The following is a 12,315-nucleotide window of genomic DNA, read 5'->3' as shown; positions in this document are numbered from 1 at the left end:
TGCCCCTGAGCATCAGTGGCTCCTATCAGCCATGTCTACACAGGCTGTCTACATAAGCTGTCTACACCACCTTCCCAGGACTCAGCAGCAGCTATCATCAATCAAGCACAAGGGAATTTCCCTGTCTTCAGACACAGGGAGAAAAGGACACTGGGGCAGGGAAACAGACTCCCTTCCTGGAGAGGCCCAGGGTGGCCATGCACCTGAGGCCACCCCTCTCACCAAGGGTGGGGCACCTTACACAATGGGCTCCCAGGGAAGAGAAGCCACCAGCACCGTGGCTGGCTAAGGTCTCTGTGCAGAGCACTCAGGAGGAGTGTGTTCCCTGAGCTCTGAGACCGGGCACCCTGCACTACATGCCTCTGCTGCAGCAGCAGGAAAACAGTGACACTGAGCGCCTTGTGTCACCTAAGGGAGCCACTGGCCCTACTGGCTTTCCTGAAATCCCAACCAACCTGCACAGTCCTATCACGGCACAAAGCCTCATTAGTCCAGTGAACAGCCGCAGCACGCTCCCCTCCTCCTCCCTCCCTCCCCTCCTCCCCCTCCTCCTCCTCTTCTCCTTCCTCCTTTTCCCCTTCTTCCTTTCCCTCTTCTTCCTTTTTCTTACCTTCTCCCTCCTCTTCCTTTCCCCCTCCTTCTTCTGTGATGGACAAAGCATACCAAACCTGGCATCAGGGATAGTCCTTTTTCTGACCTCTGTAACCACTAATTTGAATGTGTTTTTATGACCCTATAATATAAAACTGCAATCTTGACCTAATTAGCTAATTTTAAAATACCTGTTACTCACAATGAAATACCACTGTACCTCCATTAGAATGGCTATTATTTAGAGAGAAAGTGTTGGTCGAGATGTGTATAGCCGGGGGGCTGTGGTGGCACACACCTGTCATCCCAGCAGCTCGGGAGGCTGAGGCAGGAGGATCGCAATGTCAAAGCCAGCCTCGGTAAAAGCGAGGTGCTAAGCAACTCAGCGAGACCCTGTCTCTAAATAAAATACAAAATAGGGCTGGGGATGTGGCTCAGTGGTTGAGTGCCCCTGAGTTCAATCCCCAGGACCCCTCCCCCCACAAAAAAAAGATGCGAATAAACTGAAACTCTTGTGCACTGCTGGTGGGGAACAGGAAGAGGTGCAGCTGCTGTGGAAAACAGTATGGAAGGGTCTCAAAAACGCTAAAACAGAGTTCCGAATTACCTAGCAACCCCAATTCTAGATATATACTCAAAAAAAATTAAATCACGGACTCAATCATTTTCACACTGATGTTCATAGCAGCATTATTCACAGAAGCCAAAAAGTAGAAGCAACCCAAGTTGGACGGATCAACAAATAAATAAAACACAATATGTACTTACAACAGAATATTATTCAATGGTAAAAAGGAAGGGAATTCTGACATGTGCCACAACAGAAGTAAACCTTGGAGGCGCCATGCCAAGTGAAATAAACCAGACACAAAAAGGCAGGTATTGTCCGAGTCCCCTTATCTGAGGTACTTAGAGTAGTCAAGTTCATGGACACAGGAAGTAGAACAGTGCGATCGCCAGGGCTGGGAGATCAGGCAATGGAGAATTATTATTTAATAGGTACAGACTCTCAGTATGGAAGATGAAAAAGGTCTAGAGATGAATCAGAGTGATGATTCCAACACTTTAATGCCTCTGAACTATATATTTTAAAAGGTTTAAGTGGTAGATTTTTTATGTATATTTTACCACACCTAAAAAAAAGAAAAAAAGTAAAACTGGTCACTTGTATAAGCCTCTGGACAATAAAGTCCATCTATTTTTCATCCTTTTGGGGCAGGCAACCTCTCAGTCACCTTGCAGGGACCTTGCTAGGAAGACAAGGAATGTGGCATATGTTCAAGGTCAATTTCTCTCACATTTCTTTAAAGAAAGGGCTAAAGAGGGGACATATTAATATTCATTGCAGGGTTCTGAGACTCTCTCACCTCCTTACAGTACTAAAGGTCTTGAATATGGTGTGTCTCTCCCAAGAACCACTATGAGGGAGACACCTGTCACCAGCATATTGACTGAAGTGTCAAGTGTCCTCGGGACCCAGGCAAAGTCAAAAAGACCAGAGAGTAGGTGTAAAGAACCCCTGAGTTCATGCAACGTCAGAGATCAGTCACCTGCCCTTCCTTCCTGGGAAAACTGAAGTAACAAAATGACTTGTACAAGCGGAAGATGACACAGCCAATCCTAGGACTCTCCAGATTCCTTAAGCAATCCATGCAGCGCTGAGATTGCCAGCATTGGGAAGAGGGAGGCCAGGCCAGGCAGTAGGAGTGGAGGGGACAGACAGCAGGCCTAGTCAACTGGACAGCAATACCTGGAGGCTGAAGCCCCAGTTTGGGAATCCAAATCAGAGGCCCAGCGCAAAGCCAGGTCTCCTCTGCCTCCCTTTGCCGGCAGCCCTGACCTCCCTCCCAGCCCAGGCCACGAGAATTCCCGGAAGTGGGGTGGGGAACAATGGGAGGAAATGCAGAAGGAAGTGTTGGTCCCACCCCTGCCAGCCCAGGCACCTCTGGGCTGCCTCAGATCAACTGCAAAGTTGTTATTTCCTCCCCGATACCTCTTTTTGGGTCAGGAAATGCACCCTCCAACGTCCGCTGCCTCCATTGGCCCTGGGGTCAGTCCCTCCAAAGTGCCAGGTGGCTGCACAAACCCCTGAATCCCTAGAAGTAAGGACCGGACATTGCCTGTCCCAAAGCCCAAGAGGCAGAATGTGAGGACCTGGTTCAGGAGGGCCAGGGAAACACAGAGCCTCTCGCCAATGGACATAGCGCAGGCATTGCTTGGGAACAGGGACTGGGGGTACAGACAGGGATTCCGGAGGGAGGATCAGAGGACACCTTGAAGCTTCTCCTGAAACATTCATCCATTTCTCATAGAGGAAAACAAAGCTCCCTGTGGCTTTACTCAGGGAGCTCCAGACCTGGAGGGCCCAAGATCCCGACCCACCCTATTTTGAGGTGCCTTCTGCATGTCTGGGATGCTACACATTCAGTTGACAACAACCAGTGGCCTGGCAGGTGCCCAACAGTATTCAATAGGAAGCAAATAGGCAAGAAGGAGCCCAGGGCCCCCTGCACAGGACCCTGGCAGTAGGAGCCAACTCTGTTGGGTGGCAAGGAAACCCCACGGGCCCTGGCCCCATCTTTTGCAGCCTACTGGTAGAAAAATGCCACAGGTCCTCCCAGCCTCCCCAGACCTGATCACCTCTTGGTTTTCCTGTGTTCTGAAGCCACTGGAATGTGGGAGCCAGAGGAGAATGGGGGCTAATCCCAAGGAAACAGCATGGGGGAGGAAAGCAGTTTAGAATTGACAGGGCACATATTTTTTCCCCCATGAAAAAGAATTAGTTCCCATATCCATTATTCAGTACAGCTTCTGCCCTAGCAGAGCAGGGAGAAGAGGAATTAGGTGGTGGCCTCCAAATCCAATACTGAAGCGTATGTGGGAGGTGGGAATTAAGCTGGTCAGTTAAATTCATTTTGATGAAACATTAAAAAAATTGAAAAAAATTTATTTAACATCTTGGACCTGCCAGGGCATGGTGGTGCACACCTGTACTCTCAAGGACTCAAGAAGCTGAGGCAAGAGGATCACAAATTTCAGGTTAATCTAAATAACTTAGAACCCTGTCTCAAAATTTTTTAAAAATTTGTTTTTAAATAGGAATGGGGATATACACAGTGGCAAGATCCTCCTGGGCCCAATCCCTAGTACAAAAAAAAAAAAATGGACTTTATTACTTCCTCATGTGTAAGAACAAACACAGGGTAACCCAAATATCCAACATGCAAAACAAGTAAAGTAGAGGACAGTCATAAAATGGAATCCAATGTACCTATAAAAATAATGAAGTTCATCATGCAATTTTATGGAAAATCTCCAAAACACATTGTTAAGTGTAAAAACAAAGCACAAAAGAATGTATATAATATGTTACCTATCGCATAAAATGAGGAAAGTTAGTCTATTTTGAGGATTAAACAATAAGAACTCTGAAATGATGCATAAGAAACTAAGACAGCCACTATAGCAAATAGTAGGGAGTTTCATCAAGAAACTAAAAAGAGATCTACCATTTGATCCAGCTACCTTATTTCTAGGTAGATATCCAAAGGAAATGATATCAGCATATCCAAGAGACACCTGCATGTCCATGTTTGTTGCTGAACCTCTGTATTTAAGATAGAAGCCTGCTAGTTCTTGGTTGGGGAGATCAGGAGAGCATGGACATTTTGAAAAGATTTTAAAAAGCTCATTGAGTGTACTTTTCAGCTGTCTACGGAGAGGTGTTTGGTAGGTCTGTCTAGTCTACACCATGCAGGGTTAGCATTTTTTGGAGTTTTCAAGGGAGTTTTGAAGTCTGGGCCCTGTGAGAGAGGAGAGGCAGAAGGGAAGGGTCCAACATGGAGGGCAGAGACGGCAGCATGGCAGCTGGCCACGACGCTGGGAGAAGCGAGTAGGTCAGACAGGGCAACTCCAGACCAAATGACTGAGGACCCCTAAGAAAGCAGACATTCCACTGAAAATGGTCTGAACGCCTGCAGGGGGTGGCAGGCCCCCCACCCCAGCTACCCAGCACTTTCTTTATGCGACGGGGCTGTGAATGAGGGGGTGCAGCAGACCAGGCTGGAGCAATCCAGAGGTGAGACTCCATCAGGAGTAGGAAGGAGGGAGGAGTGGACACAGCTAGAATGACAGAGAAGTGGACTGGAGACAAGCTTCTCCCAAGTACCACCACGTAAGGTGACTCAGAAATGCTGGCAGGACATGTCATTACAGGGACCCCCGGGTGGCTGACCCTAGAGTGCTACTCTCACAAACCCCATGTTCTCAAACTGTACCTTTCAACCTATAGCAACACCTTGAAAATGCTCTCCTTCAATTACCTTCCTAAATCAGATCAGCATTTATATTGAGTGATTAAGAATAAGAGCTCTCAAGTCATCCTGCTGGGTTGGAGGCCCAGTTCTGCTGCTTGACGGCTGTGTGGCTGGGCACAAGTTACACAACCTTCCTGAGACTGATCCTCACTTGGCAAATGCACAGTGAGCACCTACCCCAGTCTGGGCAGGTTAGAGTACTCCACCACGTTGTTGGAGCTTTAGGGGAACAGTGCAGAGTTCAGAGGCTTCTGTAAAATTTCGGCTCATGAACCTAACATCCCATAGGTGTGCTGGAGCACAGACAGAGCTTGGTAAGTGCTGGGTCCATTCCTCCCCACCCTGCTCACCCTTTTCCTATCCTTCTCTGCACATTCGCACCCTACCAAATGATGTTGAGGGCCACTCTAGATCATCAGCTGTCCTGTCTGAAGAGATTAGAGTTCTTTTTAGTCATTCCTGAGAGTAGAATAGAAATAAAAGCCTCAACATTTCAGGGAGAAAGACCGTGGCTCAGCAGAAGAAAAGACTTTCTAACAGAATAATCCAGTCCTGGAATGGGCTTCTTCCTCCCTCCAGCACTGTCCTTCATGAATGGAAGAGATGGCTGGCTCAGGGGTCTTTCAACCTGGAAAATCGGCCGTGAGCCAGGGGTGAGCTCTTGGGAAAGCATAAGTGGCCAGAACACAGTAGGGCCACAGGATAGGGATGAATGTGTAATGGCCCCACTGTGAGCCTTGGCAGGAGTGACTCACTCAGTCCAGGCTGGCACATGTGGAAGGAGGGCTGGAGTCCAGAAGGCAGCTCATGAACATCATGGTAGAAACTAGGTCAGGCAAGACTCATGCCTGGTACTGAATCCAGGGAGGTAGCTTGATGAGGAGCAGGACATTTGCATCATCTCAAAATATCTCTGTGACTTCAAGGGGAAGAAAGAGCAGTAAATAGACAATGGAAAAATCAGACAGCACCTTGACCAGTTGGTGGAAATGAACATCCCCAGTGAAGAACGTCAGGTGCATCCATGAAGAGATGGGCATTTCCCTTGGGCAGCATTCTGGCCAGGAAGTCCTAACCTAATCTCGTCATGATCAGACAAGTCCCAAATGAGGAACATTCTATTTTTAAAAAGAGTAAGGGATTATGTTATTCAGAATTGCAAAATGTCATAAGAGACAAAGACAATGGAAATGTTCGAGTTTAAAGAAGGCTATGGGGGCTGGGGATGTAGCTCAGCTGGCTGAGTGCTTGCCTTGCAAGCACAAGGCCCTGGGTTCAATCCCCAGCATCGCAAAAAAAAAACAAAACAAAACAAACAAACAAAAAAAAACGCTATGGGAATGTGGCTGCATTCGATCCGGGACCTACACTGGATCCTGCGCTGGCAAGGGGGCTGGAGGGAGATTACTACATAAACAATATTTGGACAATTGACAGGATTGGAATACAAATAGTAGATTAGACAAATAAAGCTTATAGATGTTAAATTCGCTGAAGTTAATGACTACACTATGATTGGGTTAAAAATAAAACTCTATTCTTAAGAAATATATGTGAAAGTATTTAGGTATAAAAGGTCATGATGAATATAACCTATCTTCAAATAGAAGAGAGGGGGAAAAAAAGGGGAGAAGGAGAGAGGAGAAACTATAATCAAACAAATGGACTAAAATGTTAACAAAGCCACACACAGTGGCACATGCCTGGAATCCCAGTGGCTCAGGAGGCTGAGGCAGGAGGATCACAAGTTCAAAGCCAACCTCAGCAACATAAAGAGGCTGTAAGCAACCTAGTGGGACTCAGTCTCAAAATAAAATATTTTTTTTAAAAAAGGGGGATGCTGGGGATGTGGCTCGGTGGTTAAGTACACCTTGGTTCAATCTCTGGTACCAAAATAAAATGTTAACAATAAGTGTATCTGAGTAAAGTTACCTGGATATTCTCTATATTATTTTTGCAATTTTTTTAGAAGTTTGAAAAAAAATTTTAATGCAGCAAAAAAGTCACCATTTATCCATTTCGCTTTTTCTATCTTTCAAATTAAGAAAAGGACATGACAATTTAAACTCTATGTATTACAACTCAGCTCCTCACTGACTCAGCTGCATCTTCCCCTCATCACTCAGACTAGACAGGAAAGTCAAGATAGCCCCTGTCCCAGGAAGGGTCTCCCTCTCCAGTGAGGCTGCAGTACACCCAGGAGGAAATACATGTGAGTCGAGCCCCTCAGTTGTGTGTGTCTGACAGGAAGGGGCAGGAAATGAGGGACAGCAGGACATTCCACAGCCCCTGAGTCTGCCTGGCTTCTGCCAGTCTTCCTTCCAGTATCCGATTCTCCAGGGGCTACCCTAGGGTAGCTCTAAATAGTTTTCCACTTTAATCCAGAGAAAGACAAAAGAAAAATTATTCTGAAATCCAGGGATGTCCTGGATAGAATCCAGCTCAAAATATAATTATAAAAATCCTTGAAAATAAGGATATGGCCAACATTTTTTAAACTCCTAAGAACAATGGGATAGTATACTGAATACTTCTGTTCCAATCAGCCACCCAAGCATTTCAGAAAGGGGAGCCAGCAAATCGGCTTGCTGAAACCAAAGACTGAACTCATGCCTGCTCTTACCAACTTAGCAACAGCAAACGGCAGCTCTGCTTTTTTAAATGTACACACACACACACACACACACACACACACACACACATATCTGGTGGGTATTCAATCTCATGAGGATGCACTATCACAGAGCAACTACTACTACTACTACTATCCACTACTGTACATTAATAAGAAAAAAAAAACAAATCAACTCAAACCAGAAGGGTATGCGGTGCACAGAAAAAATGCAAATGGACCATAAGATACGAAAAGACACTCAACTTTACAAGTCAAGGAGACTACAAGATACCTTCTTGGGGGAGTTTGCCATCACACTAACAAAACTAAAAAAATTGGCAGGTATTTTTTTCACTGTTGGTGACATTTTCGAAAACTAATATGACAGAATCTACAAAAAATTGATATGCTTATACCATTTGACTCAGGAATCTCACGTCTAAGGACTTATTTGAGAGAAAGAAATAGAAGAAGAACATAAAACATTCAGATAAAATTGTTCCTTGGATAATCATTGGAGAGCAAAAAATTGGAGGGAAACCAAATGCCAGTCAGCTAGGGTGCAGGGGATAAAGTATGGTGCACCCAAACTGGAATGTCATATAACCATTTAAAAATGAGATTGACAGATGGTCAAGTAACATACTGACCCAGGAAAGGGTCAATGATGAAATGAGAAAAAGCAAAGGGCAGACCAATAAGCACAGCACAATCCTACTTTGGAGATGTAAATGTACATGCATTGTGTAAAGAGATGCTTGCATATGCTCAAGGAAAGTCTAGAAAGATCTGCAGCAAGTTGTTAAGAGCCCACAGCTCTGGAGGGCAGGGAAGAAATGGATGGGTGGAAGGAGGGAGAATTCACACATCTTCCACTATAACCTTTCAAGAATGGAGCTTGCTTATAATGCTTTTACTTTGGTGAGATTTTTCAAGTTTTTTTAAAGCAAAAAAATATATGCACAACTATGTGTGCAACATAGTGCACACTCAGGTACAGCCACATGTTCACATGGGGTATGCAGATAAATGTCCATGCACTTGTGTGGTTTATGTATGTGCAACTACATGGATTCAGCTACTACCAGCAGCCTCCATAACCCGAAGACCTTCAATGTCCCCAGCCCTGAGTAGGCATCTGCCACATGCACATTATCTCACTGAAATTTCACAACAACCTTGCAACATAGGTACTGTTGTTGCCATTGTCCTGATGAGGAAACAGACATTCTGAGGAGTTCAGGTCATGGACAAAGCCAAGATGGGACACACTACTGAGCAAAGCCCCTGACCCTCATTCTTATGCCACCACCCAAGCTCTGGACAGCCTGGAGAATCTAAACCACCTGCTCCTCCCAGGACAGAACCCCTCAATCACATCAGCACTCCAGGTGTGAGTGACAGGCACCAATTGGCCAGGCACCAATTGGCCAGGCCTATCACCTAGGCACCTCTGCCATCTCCTGCATATTCCACCCTAGAGGACTAAGACCCATGTTCAACTCCTTCCCAGAAATCCCCACATTAGCTACATGTGGTGGCACATAATACCAGCAGCAGGGGAGGCTGAGGCAGGAGGATCACAAGTTCAAAGGCAGCCTCAGCAACTTAATGAGGCCCTAACCAACTTAGAGAGACCCTGTCTCAAAAAAATGTTTCTAATAAAAAATTTTTTAAGGACTTGAGCTATGGCTCAGTGGTCGAATGTCCCTGGGTTCAACTCCTAGTACTAAAATACAAACAAACAAAAAGGAAAATCCCAGCAAATTAAACTCTGTGTCACAGAAGGCACCACATCACTCTCACCTTCATCCTGGGAGCCCCAAGTCCTATTCTAGGAGATGGTCATCTACATCAGGAAGACCTGCCATTCCGGAAACAGCTCCTCATAGGCTACTGTGGTACCCAGATGCTCACCATGAGCATGTACCCTTTCTGTCTAAGCAGAGCCTGGACTGTAAAGCAGCACCCTGCAAGTTCCTAAGGAGGAGCAGAACAATAAGCCCCAAACTGCCACCCATGAATTAGCATGATTAGTCCCTTTTTGAACCATAGCTGGCTGAAAGTGGCCTTCCATTGAAGAAGGCTGGGTCTATGCACCACAGTAGGCTACAAGGGGATATCTCCTGAGTCTCAGGTCTTCCTAACATAAACAACTATCACTTGAAGCAGCTGTGCCACAGGAGGGCAGCACAGGAGATGAGCCAAGAGACTTGGCAAACAGAGCTAGCGTGCGGAGAGCACCCCTTTGCCGCAGGTCCCTAAGATGCACTCCTGCGCTTGACTTAATACTCTGTAATAATGGAAGAAGCAGGCTCAGGAAACTTAGGTGACCTGCCCAAAGCCATATGACTGCTGGAACTAGACCCCAGCTCTTCTCAAAGTCCACACTCCTTCCGTGGGACCAGGTCACCCAGCCCAGTAAGCATGGAGAGGGGAGCAGCTAAAGGAGGAAGGAGGGGGAGGAGCATCTGTACTCAGGGAGGTTCCTGACTTGCCTCCTAGACCCTAAGTCAGGAGGCAACTGTCTGTGTAGGGGTGAGAGCCACCGCCCCCGCACCCATGTCCAGGTTGTAAAAGTTTTCAGGTCATTGAAAGGTAGTGAGCGATCACACTATCCCAAAGAAAATGATACTGTGAACACGTAAAGGTTCTTTAATGCAATCACATGTCCCCGGTTCTTGGGATAAGTCTAGGTCTCCTTCTGTGCTGCTTAAAGCAAGTTGGGTGGGTGCAGGCACCGGACGGGTACAGTTACTAGGTAAAATAACAGGCATAAGTTAGGTTTGTATTCAGAGAAACATTGAATTATGTTTTTTAAAAATATTTTTATTGGTTGTTGATGAACCTTTATTTATTTATTTGTATGCAGTGCCAAGAATCAAACCCACCGCCTCACACATGCTAGGCAAGCGCTCTACCACTGAGCCACAACCCCAGCCCTGAATTATGTTTTAATATCAGTATGTTCTGTGCAGTATTTAGGACATGCTCATCTAACAGGGTATCCTGTATGTTTCTTTGTTGAATCTGGTCCCCCTGTCCTGATCTGGCTTAGGGCTGGTGAGTTACTGAGGTCAAGGTGAACATCACTTTGACCCTCATGTTTTGCCAGGAGGATGTTTAGACCACATAGAGATTTTTTTCTTCCATGTTTTACTTACCAAACACTTAAATTAAAACTACACCTAATTGCCCAGCTCAGTGGGGCACACCTGTAATTTCAGCTATTTGGAAGCCTGAGGCAGGATGATTTCAAGTTCAAGACCAGCCTGGGCAACTCAGCAAAATAAAAAGGACTGGGGATGTAGATATGTGGTAAGGGCTTGCCTTTGATATGTGAGCTATGGGTTCAATCCCCAGCAAAAAACAAACAAAAAAACCTCTATTAATCAATTTCTACTGGAAAGGGGAATTTTCCAGAAAAAAATAAAATAAGCTAGTTTAATATGCTGTTACATTTTCTATACAGCACAATTAAACTCTCTCCTTTTTCTTTGTTACCAACTTTATTTTCATTTTACAAATATTATTTTCATTAGAAACAATTACTTTTTACCTAAATTTCTCAACACAGATTCGGTTCTTAGAATATTATTTTCCTTTATTTTTTAAGTCCACATGAAGTTTTATCAAATATCACCCCCTGACATTTTGAGTAACCTTTCATGGAACTGTTTTTTGTTATTGTCTTTTCATATTTTTAGTTGTAGATGGACACAATACCTTTATTTTATTTACTCATTTATTTTTACGTGGTGCTGAGGATGGAGCCCAGAACCTCACATGTACTAGGCAGGTACTCTGCCACTGAGCTACAGCCCCAGCCCAGAGTTGTTTTTAAATAAGTCCAATTTATGTGTCAAGGTTTACAGTTACCAGCAAGATTCTCCTATATATTTTTTGTTTCTCTAACAATTTTTCCACGCTCAGTTTCAGCTTCTTTTTAATACTTGTGCTGGGTGCAGTAGAGCACACCTCTGGTCCCAGTGACTCAGGAGGCTGAGGCAGGAAGATTACAAGTTCAAAACCAGCCTCAGAAACTTAGCAAGGCTGAGTTGCCTAGTGACTCAGCAAGACCCTATCTTTAAACAAAATATTTTAAAAGGATATGGCCCAGTGGATAAGCACCCCTGGGTTCAATCCCCTGTACCAAAACAATTTTTTAAATTATTTTATTATATAAATAATTATGCATTATTTTATTGTTTTCTTTAATGTTTATTTGACTTAGTACTTATTGTTTTGTTTATTTTAACAATTTTATGGTGATAACATATTCAGGCAATTACAAGAATGACTGTTTATATTTATTCCTCAGCTAATCCATAAAAAAATTGAAAGCAATTCCTTTGCTAAGTGGCAGTGTGGCTTTAACACTTGGGGTTCTCCACCCTGGGTTCACCTTGGGCTCCTCTGGGCAGTGTCCAAAAACACTGATGCCTGCAGCCCACTGAAGTTTCTTCTTTGATCCATTTAGTGGGGGGCTCAGACCTTGGTATGTTTTAAATACCCACGTAACTCTAAGAGGCAGCCAGGGTTAGAATACTATTCTAAAAATCTAGAGCTGCCCTGTCTAATACAGTAGCCACTAACCACATGGAGTTATTTAAGTCACTAAGATGAAATAAAATTGAAGATCAGTTCCTCTGTTTCCCTGGTCCACTCAGATGGGACATTTCCATCATCTCAGAAAGTTCTACTGGGCAGAACTGGATCAGTAGCTCTCAGCCCAGCTGCACAGCGGAAAGCCTAACCCCTGGGGAGTTGGGCAGCCCTGCTCTGAACTAGGCA

General features: G+C 44.8%; 1 protein-coding gene across 15 annotated transcripts in view; it reads right to left on the bottom strand.

Moving 5' to 3' along the window:
• DYSF (dysferlin) overlaps nucleotides 1-12,315 on the bottom strand; it is a 209,162-nt gene that overhangs the window by 163,804 nt on the left and 33,043 nt on the right. The gene's annotated exons all lie outside the window — the stretch shown is intronic.

The sequence above is a fragment of the Sciurus vulgaris genome (genome assembly GCF_902686455.1).
Source record: "Sciurus vulgaris genome assembly, chromosome: 14".
Classification (NCBI taxonomy): Eukaryota; Metazoa; Chordata; class Mammalia; order Rodentia; family Sciuridae; genus Sciurus; species Sciurus vulgaris.
The sequence above is the reverse complement of the archived record's forward strand: the minus strand, read 5'-3'. Positions and strand labels throughout refer to the sequence as shown.